This window comes from Passer domesticus, chromosome 9 (assembly GCF_036417665.1).
Source record: "Passer domesticus isolate bPasDom1 chromosome 9, bPasDom1.hap1, whole genome shotgun sequence".
Classification (NCBI taxonomy): domain Eukaryota; kingdom Metazoa; phylum Chordata; class Aves; order Passeriformes; family Passeridae; genus Passer; species Passer domesticus.
In genome coordinates, this window is record NC_087482.1 from 7698423 (window position 1) to 7707344 (window position 8922).

At 58.5% G+C, this 8922-nt stretch overlaps 2 long non-coding RNA genes across 2 annotated transcripts; both read left to right on the forward strand.

The window, feature by feature from the left end:
* The first annotated feature begins 1380 nt into the window (after positions 1–1380).
* Positions 1381–2156, forward strand: LOC135307456 (uncharacterized). The gene is made up of 3 exons (XR_010368176.1): positions 1381–1431; positions 1518–1619; positions 2040–2156. It is a non-coding gene; the product is annotated as an uncharacterized LOC135307456 (long non-coding RNA).
* A 637-nt stretch (positions 2157–2793) lies between these two features.
* LOC135307101 (uncharacterized) lies at positions 2794–6700 on the forward strand. The gene is made up of 7 exons (XR_010367833.1): positions 2794–2896; positions 3355–3462; positions 4118–4546; positions 4986–5093; positions 6185–6241; positions 6443–6514; positions 6602–6700. It is a non-coding gene; the product is annotated as an uncharacterized LOC135307101 (long non-coding RNA).
* Positions 6701–8922: the final 2222 nt, after the last annotated feature.

Here is an 8922-nt window from a genome sequence, read left to right on the forward strand (position 1 = left end):
TTCTGTGGCTGTTGAGTTACAGGTGTGTCTGCAGGGAGGAGATTCATACGTCCTTTGGTGGTTATTGCCAACAAGACCAGCCCCCATGGCAGGGGTGAGTAGTGTGTCCCTGCTGACCCCACAAGTTGAGCCCTGCTTTTGTGGGATGCATTCCTGGGAAATGGAAATATTTTTCTCTAAGTTCCTCCGAAGAGGAAGATGCAAGACACAACAGAGAAGATATCCCTGGAACCATCCAAACAGACGAGGCAAGTGCTGAAGAAAATGCTGCAGGGAGGACAAGGTGGGTGCATTTGCCTCATGCTTCCCCTGGGACTCAGCAGCCGGGGGCTTTGGCTGCACATCTGAACGCATGGTTCCCGGCACAGCGGGATGGGATCCATGGCTCATTCCCAATGAGGAATGTTTCCATCTGATCCAGCTGTCTTTTTTTCATTCTCCAGAAATGAAAGGAGAGCCTGCGGAGAAAGAAGCATTTCCCGGAGGAAGCAGTGGTTCTGTGCCAGCCTCTGCTGAAGGAAGGGAGGCCATGCCAGGCACAGGCACAGGAGGTAATTGCTGTGCCTCTGGGCCTGAGCCCTGCTGAGGCTTGAGCTGCCCTCTCTGCTGCTTGGCAGTGCGGGCGCAGCCTGGACTAGAGCGGCACAGCCCAGGGGAATTATCCCGAGCAGGCTCAGGGCACTGAGCAGTGCTGCTGGGGTCCCTCCATGGGAGACATGTCCTGAAACCTGGCAGTAACTGCACGGGGTGCCCACGGTGGGGAAAGGACAGAGGGGGAGAGCAAGGCTCCAGTGTGTCCTAAGAGGGCCTGGCTGTTTGCCCTTGGGACCTGGGAGCTGTCGCCGCAGAAGGAGGGCAGGAGGGACAGAGGGAGGGAGGAATGGATACCTGTGTCACTGCCTGCTGCAGTTTTCCCCGGGGTTTTAGAGAGGATTTCCCCTGTGTCTGAGGGAGAGAACCCCGGGGCCCTGCGCTGCTCCAGCCACCTCTCCCTGGGATGTTGCTGAGGGCAGGGAAAGAGTGTGGAGAGTGACCAGGAGACAGCCCAGAGCTCCCCAGGCCCCTGTGCACCTTTGGCCGTGTCTATTCACATCTGGCTCCCACGGCCTTACCCGACCCCCTTGCAGTGTCCAGTTCTCTGTGGCAGAAGGGGATCCCAACACACCCTGGAAAATGTTCTCATCTGTGCTCCATTCTAGATGAGGTGTCTGGGAGGGCTTCTCCATCAGCTTGGATGAATAAAGTTTTGAAGCCCTTGGAGCCTCCTGCAGGTATGTTGTCAGCGTGCCACCAAGGAAGAATTGTAGACAAGTGGGCAGGAACCAGGTGACAGAAGCTTCTGTGGCTGTTGTGTTACAGATGTGTCTACAGGGAAGACTTCTCCAGCTCCTTCCTTGGATGTTGCACTCAAGCCCAGCTCCCATCACAGGAGTGAGTAGTGTGTCCCTGCTGACCCACAGGCTGAGCCTTGCTTTTGTATGATCCATTCCAGGGAAATGGAAATATTTTTCTCTAAGGTACTCCAACAGGGAAAATCCAAGATACAACAGATAAGATATCCCTGGAACCATCCAAACAGATGAGGCAAGAGCTGAAGGAACCCCTGCAGACAAGACAAGGTGGGTGCATTTCCCTCATGCTTCCCCTGGGACTCAGCAGCCAGGGGCTTTGGCTGCACATCTGGACACGCCGTGCCCGGCACAGTTGGAAGGGATCCATGGCAGCCTCGCTGCCCCGCTGCTGCTTTCATGCCCTGCAGGGCTGTTTCCCAGCCTGGCCTGGCTGCAGCTTCTGCCCAGCCTCTGTAGGAAGGCATTTGGCATCAGCTGATAGGCAGCCCAAACTGGAACACACCCTGAGATCCCCCACAATATCCAGCCCTGCAGATTAGGAAAAGGGTGTCTGTTAGGAGGTGGAAGTGCTCTCATCATGCCACTGTAATCTGGCCATTTTCCTGCTCCGTAAATTTCACAAATATTACCACCGCCCAAGTGGGGAACAGCTCCGTCTGATGCAGCTGTCTCCCTTCCTTTCTCAAGAGCTGGACATAGTGCTTCAGTGGAAGTTGGCATTTCTTGAAGGAAGCACTCCATCTTTGGTTCCAGCCCCTGTTGCAGGAAGGAAGGCGATTCCAGACACGGGCACAGGCACAGCAGGTAATTGCTGTGGCAGGCTCAGCCCTGGCCGGGGCTGTTTGGCAGCAGCTCTTCCCCCAGGGCCTGCCCTTGCCCGGCCCGGCAGCAGCCAAAGCTGGAGGCGTCTCGGCTTCCAGGCCTCTGGAGCTGGTTCAGAGCCCCGGGGAAACGGGACTGCTGCACCAACGTCCCTGGCGCTGCAGCTGCTGCGGAGCTGGCCCTGAGTGCCCAGAGGCCCAAGGCACAGGAGCAGCCCCGAGCGGGAGCCCTGCCGCCAGCCCAGGGCCAGAGCCAGCCCTGGCACACAATGGAAACAGTTCTCATCTTGGCTTGCTTCCAGACTGGGAGCCTGGGAAGGATTCTCCATTAGCCTGGCGCTCTGAAGTTGTGAAGCCGTCTGAGCATTCTGCAGGTATGTTCTCACTGTCCCAACAAGGCGTAATGTTTGACTGACTGGTAAGAACCAGGTGACAGAAGCTTCTGTGGCTGTTGTGTTACAGGCGTGTCTGCAGGGACGACCTCACCAACTCCTACCTTGGATGCTGCACAAAAGGCCAGCTCCCATGGCAGGGGTGAGTAGTGTGTCCCTGCTGACCCCTCAGGCTGAGCCCTGCTTTTGTGGGGTCCATTCCTGGGAAATGAAACTACTTTCTCTTAAGGTCCTACGACAGGAGAGACCAAAGGCATGGCAGGCAAGAAATTCCAGGACCCATTAGAAGTCATGTGGCAAATGCTGAAGGAATGTCTGCAGAGAAGGCAAGGTGGGTGCATTTGCCTCATGCTTCCCCTGGGACTCAGCAGCCGGGGGCTTTGGCTGCACATCTGGACACGCCGTGCCCGGCGCAGCGGGAAGGGATCCATGGCAGCCTCGCTGCCCCGCTGCTGCTTTCACACCCTGCAGGGCTGTTTCCCAGCCTGGCCTGGCTGCAGCTTCTGCCCAGCCTCTGCAGGAAGGCATTTGGCATCAGCTGTCAGATAGCCCCAATTGCACCACAGGCCATGCCCACCCTCAGATCCCCTGCAATTTCCTGGTGTCCAGGCAGATCAGATGTTGGGGCTGTTTGGGGAAGGAAGCAGCCTTGGGTTGTCCCAAAATCCTGGGTGTTTTCTGATTCTTATGCTTTCCTTTCACAAGTGATGCCTCCTGAAATTGTCCCCATCCCCATTGCCAGTCAGGAATGTTTCCATCTGATCCAGCTGTCTCTTCTCCATTCTCCAGAAATGAAAGGAGAGCCTGTGCAGAAGGAAGCACTTCCAGGAGGAAGCAGTGGTTCTGTGCCAGCCTCTGCTGCAGGAAGGGAGGCCATGCCAGGCACAGGCACAGGAGGTAATTGCTGTGCCTCTGGGCCTGAGCCCTGCTGAGGCTTGAGCTGCCCTCTCTGCTGCTTGGCAGTGCGGGCACAGCCTGGACTAGAGCGGCACAGCCCAGGGGAATTATCCTGAGCAGGCTCAGGGCACTCGGGCACTGGGCAGTCCTGCTGGGGACCCTCTGGGGGAGACATGTCCTGAAACGTGGGAGTGACTGCACAGGGTGCCCACGGTGGGGAAAGGACAGAGGGGGAGAGCAAGGCTCCAGTGTGTCCTGAGAGGGCCTGGCTGTTTGCCCTTGGGATCTGGGAGCTGTCGCCGCAGAAGGAGGGCAGGAGGGAGGGAGGGAGTGAGGGAGGGATAGCTGTGGCACTGCCTGCTCAAGTTTTCCCCTGGGCTTTAGGGAGGATTTCTTTTGTATGTGAAGAGAGAGCCCCAGGGCCCTGCGGTGCTTCAGCCACCCCTCCCAGGGATGTTGCTGAGGGCAGGGAAAGAGTGTGGAGAGTGGCCAGCAGCCAGCCCAGAGCTCCCCAGGCCCCTGTGCACCTTTGGCCATGTCTACTCACATCTGGCTCCCATAGCCTTACCCGACTCCCTGGCAGTGCCCAGTTCTCTGTGGCAGAAGGGGATCCCAGCACACCCTGGAAAGTATTCTCATCTGTGCTCCGTTCTAGATGAGGGTGTTGGGAAGGCTTCTCCATCAGCTTGGATGAATAAAGTTTTGAAGCCCTTGCAGCCTCCTACAGGTATGTTCTAAGTGTGCCACCAAGGAAGAATTGTAGACAAGTGGGCAGGAACCAGGTGACAGAAGCTGCTGGGGCTGTTTTGTTACAGATGTGTCTACAGGGAAGACTTCTCCAGCTTCTCCAGCTGCTACCTTGGATGCTGCACTCAAGCCCAGCTCCCATCTCAGGGGTGAGTAGTGTGTCCCTGCTGACCCACAGGCTGAGCCCTGCTTTTGTGGGATCCATTCCTGGGAAATGGAACTACTTTCTCTTAAGGTCCTCCACCAGAAGCGACCAAAGGCATGGCAGACAAGAAATTCCAGAACCCATTTGAAATCATGTGGCAAATGCTGAAGGAAATGCTGCAGAGAAGACAAGGTGGGTGCAATTCCTTCATGCTTCCCCTGGGAGTCAGCAGCCGGGGGCTTTGGCAGCACATCTGGACACGCCATGCCCGGCACAGCAGGAAGGGATCCATGGTAGCCTCGCTGCCCCGCTGCTGCTTTCACGCCCTGCAGGGCTGTTTCCCAGTCTGGCCTGGCTGCAGCTTCTGCCCAGCCTCTGTAGGAAGGCATTGGGCATCAGCTGACAGGCAGCCCAAACTGCACCATGGGCCTGAGATCTCCTGCGATTTCCCAGTCTCTGAGCAGATCAGGAGACACAGCTATTTGGAGGAGGAAGTGCTCTGGCCCAGACCCAAGACCGTGGACCTTTCCTGATCCTTATAAATTTTTTTGATAACTATTGCCTCCTGAGGATGTCACCTCCCAAATGGAAACAACTCCACCTGATCCAGCTGTGCCTTTCCTTTCTCCAGAATTGGATTTTGAGCCTGTGCAGAAGGAAGCATTTCCCGGAGGAAGCAGTGGTTCTGTGCCAGCCTCAGCTCCAGGAAGGGAGGCCATGCCAGGCACAGGCACAGGAGGTAATTGCTGTGCCTCTGGGCCTGAGCCCTGCTGAGGCTTGAGCTGCCCTCTCTGCTGCTTGGCAGTGCGGGCACAGCCTGGACTAGAGCGGCACAGCCCAGGGGAATTATCCCGAGCAGGCTCAGGGCACTCGGGTACTGAGCACTCCTGCTGGGGACCCTCCATGGGAGACACGTCCTGAAACCTGGCAGTGACTGCACAGGGTGCCCACGGTGGGGAATGGACAGAGGGGGAGAGCAAGGCTGCAGTGTGTCCTGAGAGGGCCTGGCTGTTTGCTCTTGGATCTGGGAGCTGTCGCCGCAGAAGGAGGGCAGGAGGGAGGGAGGGAGTGAGGGAGGGATAGCGGTGGCACTGCCTGCTGCAGTTTGCCCCCGTGCTTTAGGGAGGATTTCTTTTGTATGTGAAGAGAGAGCCCCAGGGCCCTGCGGTGCTTCAGCCACCCCTCCCAGGGATGTTGCTGAGGGCAGGGAAAGAGTGTGGAGAGTGACCAGGAGCCAGCCCAGAGCTCCCCAGGCCCCTGTGCAACTATGGGCATGTCAATTCGCATCTGGCTCCCACGGCCTTAGCCGACCCCCTGGCAGTGCCCAGTTCTCTGTGGCAGAAGTGGATCCCAGAATGCCACTGAGATCATTCTGATCTCTGCTCCCTTCTAGACTGGAATCATGACTTGGATTTTTTTGAAGCCCTGCTGGAAAATGGCTTGAAATTCCTGGAGGATGCTGGAGGTTATTCCTCCGTGTGCCTTTCTTGACAGAATAATCAGTGTCAATGTGACAAGAGCTCGCTCATAAGCCATTTCCCTTAACATTATTTAAGGGCTGAAGGATTCTGAAAATCTTGCCCTGCTCCCTTCTGGAGCCCTGAGGGATCCCACAGGATCGCTGTCATTGGGAGGAAGGAGCATTGATCTTTCAGTCTTCCTCCCGTGTGCAATGCCAGTGTGTCCTTCCGTGTGCTCTGTGCAGTCACAGAGAAGAGCAGAGAGGGAAGGGGCCGGGCCCAGGGCTGTGCCCCGGGGCTGAGCCTTGTGGGCAGCCTGAGGATCTCCTGCAGTGCCACAGGAGCTCTTCTGTCCTGCCTTTCTTTGCAGCTGAACCTGCCGGTGAAGGCCCCACATCTAGGACTGAGGCTCTGGGAGATGCTGAGGGTAGGTCAAGGCCTTTCCCCTGGGAGAGCTGCCAGCTCAGAGCCCAAAGCTGGTCCAGGGAGGCAGCGCTGCAGGTGCCAGCACAGAACCATGCACGTGTGTGCCCTCGGCCTGCACAATCCCCTCACCGCTGCTGCAGCTCAGTGGTGCCCGTGCAGATCAGCAGAGATGGCAGAAGCTTCTGTGGCTGTTGAGTTACAGGTGTGTCTGCAGGGAGGACTTCTCCAGCTCCAGGGCTGGATGCTTGGCCCCAACCCAGCTCCCATGGCAGGGGTGAGTAGTGTGTCCCTGCTGACCCCACAGGCTGAGCCCTGTGTTTGTGGGATGCATTCCTGGGAAATGGAACTACTTTCTCTTAAGGTCCTCCAAAAGGAAAGACCCAAGATACTGCAGCCAAAATGTCTCATGAGTCAGATGAATTCCTGACACAAACACAGAAGGAAGCACCCGGAGGACAAGGTGGGTGCATTTCCCTCGTGCTTCCCCTGGCACTCAGCAGCCGGGGGCGTTGGCTGCACACCTGGACACGCCGTGCCCGGCACAGCGGGAAGGTATCCATGGCAGCCTCGCTGCCCCGCTGCTGCTTTCACGCCCTGCAGGGCTGTTTGCCAGCCTGGCCTGGCTGCAGCTTCTGCCCAGCCTCTGCAGGATGGAATTTGGCATTAGCTGATAGGGTGCCCCAACTGTACTGTGGGCCTGAGATCCCCTGCCATTTCCCAGTCTCTGAGAAGATCAGGAGATGCAGCTGTTTTCTCAAGGGAGTGCACTGGCCCAGCCCCAATTACCTGGGATTTTTCCTGATCTTTACCTGTGACTTTGACAAGCATTGCCTCATGAAGATGACACATCCCCAGTGGGGAATGTTTCCATTTGATCCAGTTGTCCCTTTTTTCCTTTTTCAAGTGATGGATCAAAAGGCTGTGCAGAAGGAGGAACACCCAGGGAGAAGCAGTGGCTCATTGGCAGCCCCTGCAGCAGAAAGGAAGGCGATGCCAGACACGGGCACAGGCACAGCAGGTAATTGCTGTGCCAGGCTCAGCCCTGGCCGGGGCTGTGTGGCAGCAGCTCTTCCCCCAGGGCCTGCCCTTGCGCGGCCCGGCAGCAGCCAAAGCTGGAGGCGCCTCGGCTTCCAGGCCTCTGGAGCTGGTTCAGAGCCCCGGGGAAACGGGACTGGTGCAGCAAGGTCCCTGGCGCTGCAGCTGCTGCTGAGCTGGCCCTGAGTGCCCAGAGGCCCAAGGCACAGGAGCAGCCCCGAGTGGGAGCCCTGCCGCCAGCCCAGGCCAGAGCCAGCCCTGGCTCCCGACTGGGCAGGGGCTGCGCTGGGTCCTGAGAGGGCCTGAGCCTGTCCCCTGGGGCTGGGGGAGCTGTCACGGGGCAGGGAGGGCCAGGGGTGGCAGTGGCTGCTCAGGGATGGCTTTGGCCCATGTCCCTGGCAGCAGCCACTGCCCAAGCAGCTGCGCTGCCACCGGGCTCTCCTCCCGGCCTGCTGGGCTTTGTTGGCTGGCACAGCCTGTGCCAAGGGCCGGCAAGGTGCCTGCAGGCCCCAGCTCTGGGGGAAACAGAGAACGTCCTGCCCGTATTCACCATGCTGCCAGCTCAGCAGTGCAGCACAGCACGGGCTCACGCTCCCCATTGCTCCCACAGATGCAGCCGGCACCACAAGACCTGTTCCCAATACCCAGGATGGCCTCGGAAGGGGTTTCTGTCAGGGAACCGGCTGCTGGCTGGGGTTACTGCCAGGCGTCCTTTGTTTGGAGCTTGTCTTCATGTTGTGCTGCTTTGGAATCGGGTATTCCTGGAACAGAAAACAGTGAGTGTTTTGTTGCTCTCCCCCACAAACAGCTTCTTTTGAAAGTCTAACGTTGTCAAGGAACACTCCCATTGAGACTGCAGTGGGTTTGTGGCCAGTCCATGATTGTCCAAATAACTCTGCTGAGGGTTCTGCTGCTGCCCAGTGCTTCCATTAGCCTCTCAATTGCTGGGCCTTGTCCTGGGGGCCCGCTGGGGCTGCAGCCAGAGCTGGCTCCCACTGAGGCTGCCTGGCCAAGAGCAGCCCCAGGGGCACAGGGCAGAGGCAGAGGGAGGTGGGGAGGAGAAAGAGCAGGGCCGAGGTTGCCCTTGAAAGGCAGAGGTGCTCTGGGGCCCGCTCCTGGCCAGGGACCCTGCTCAGAGCCGTGCCCTGCTGGCCGGGGCCTTGAGGGGCAGCTGTCCAGCTGGGCCCAGCTGTGCCAGCAGCTCCAGCCGTGCTGGGGAGCCTTGCCAGCTCTGGGCCCTGCTGTGCACGAGGGTCCCTGTGTGCCACTGGCAGCTGGGGCCTCAGCCACCTCCTCTCTGCACAGGAGCAGCTCGGGACAGGAGTTGGAAGACGGTGGCTGCACCTCACACCAGACAGCGTGAGCAGCTCCTCCAGCAGCAGGAACGGCCTGGACAGCCCTCTCAAGTGTTCTGTGAAGAGGACCCCCGAACAACCGTCTACGAGGAAGCCTCTTATTGCCCCGTAGATCCCACTGCCACCTGCTCTCCCCATGGGCCTCCCCAAGCTGCCTTCATCCCTTTTTTCTCTCCATCTGTCCCATCCCAGCCAACCCGAGTTCCTCTAGAGACCCCAGGACCAGCCCAGCACCTTCCAGCCCCTCCTGAGACCAACACATCCCTTCCTCTGCTCCTGAGCCCCCTGGCCT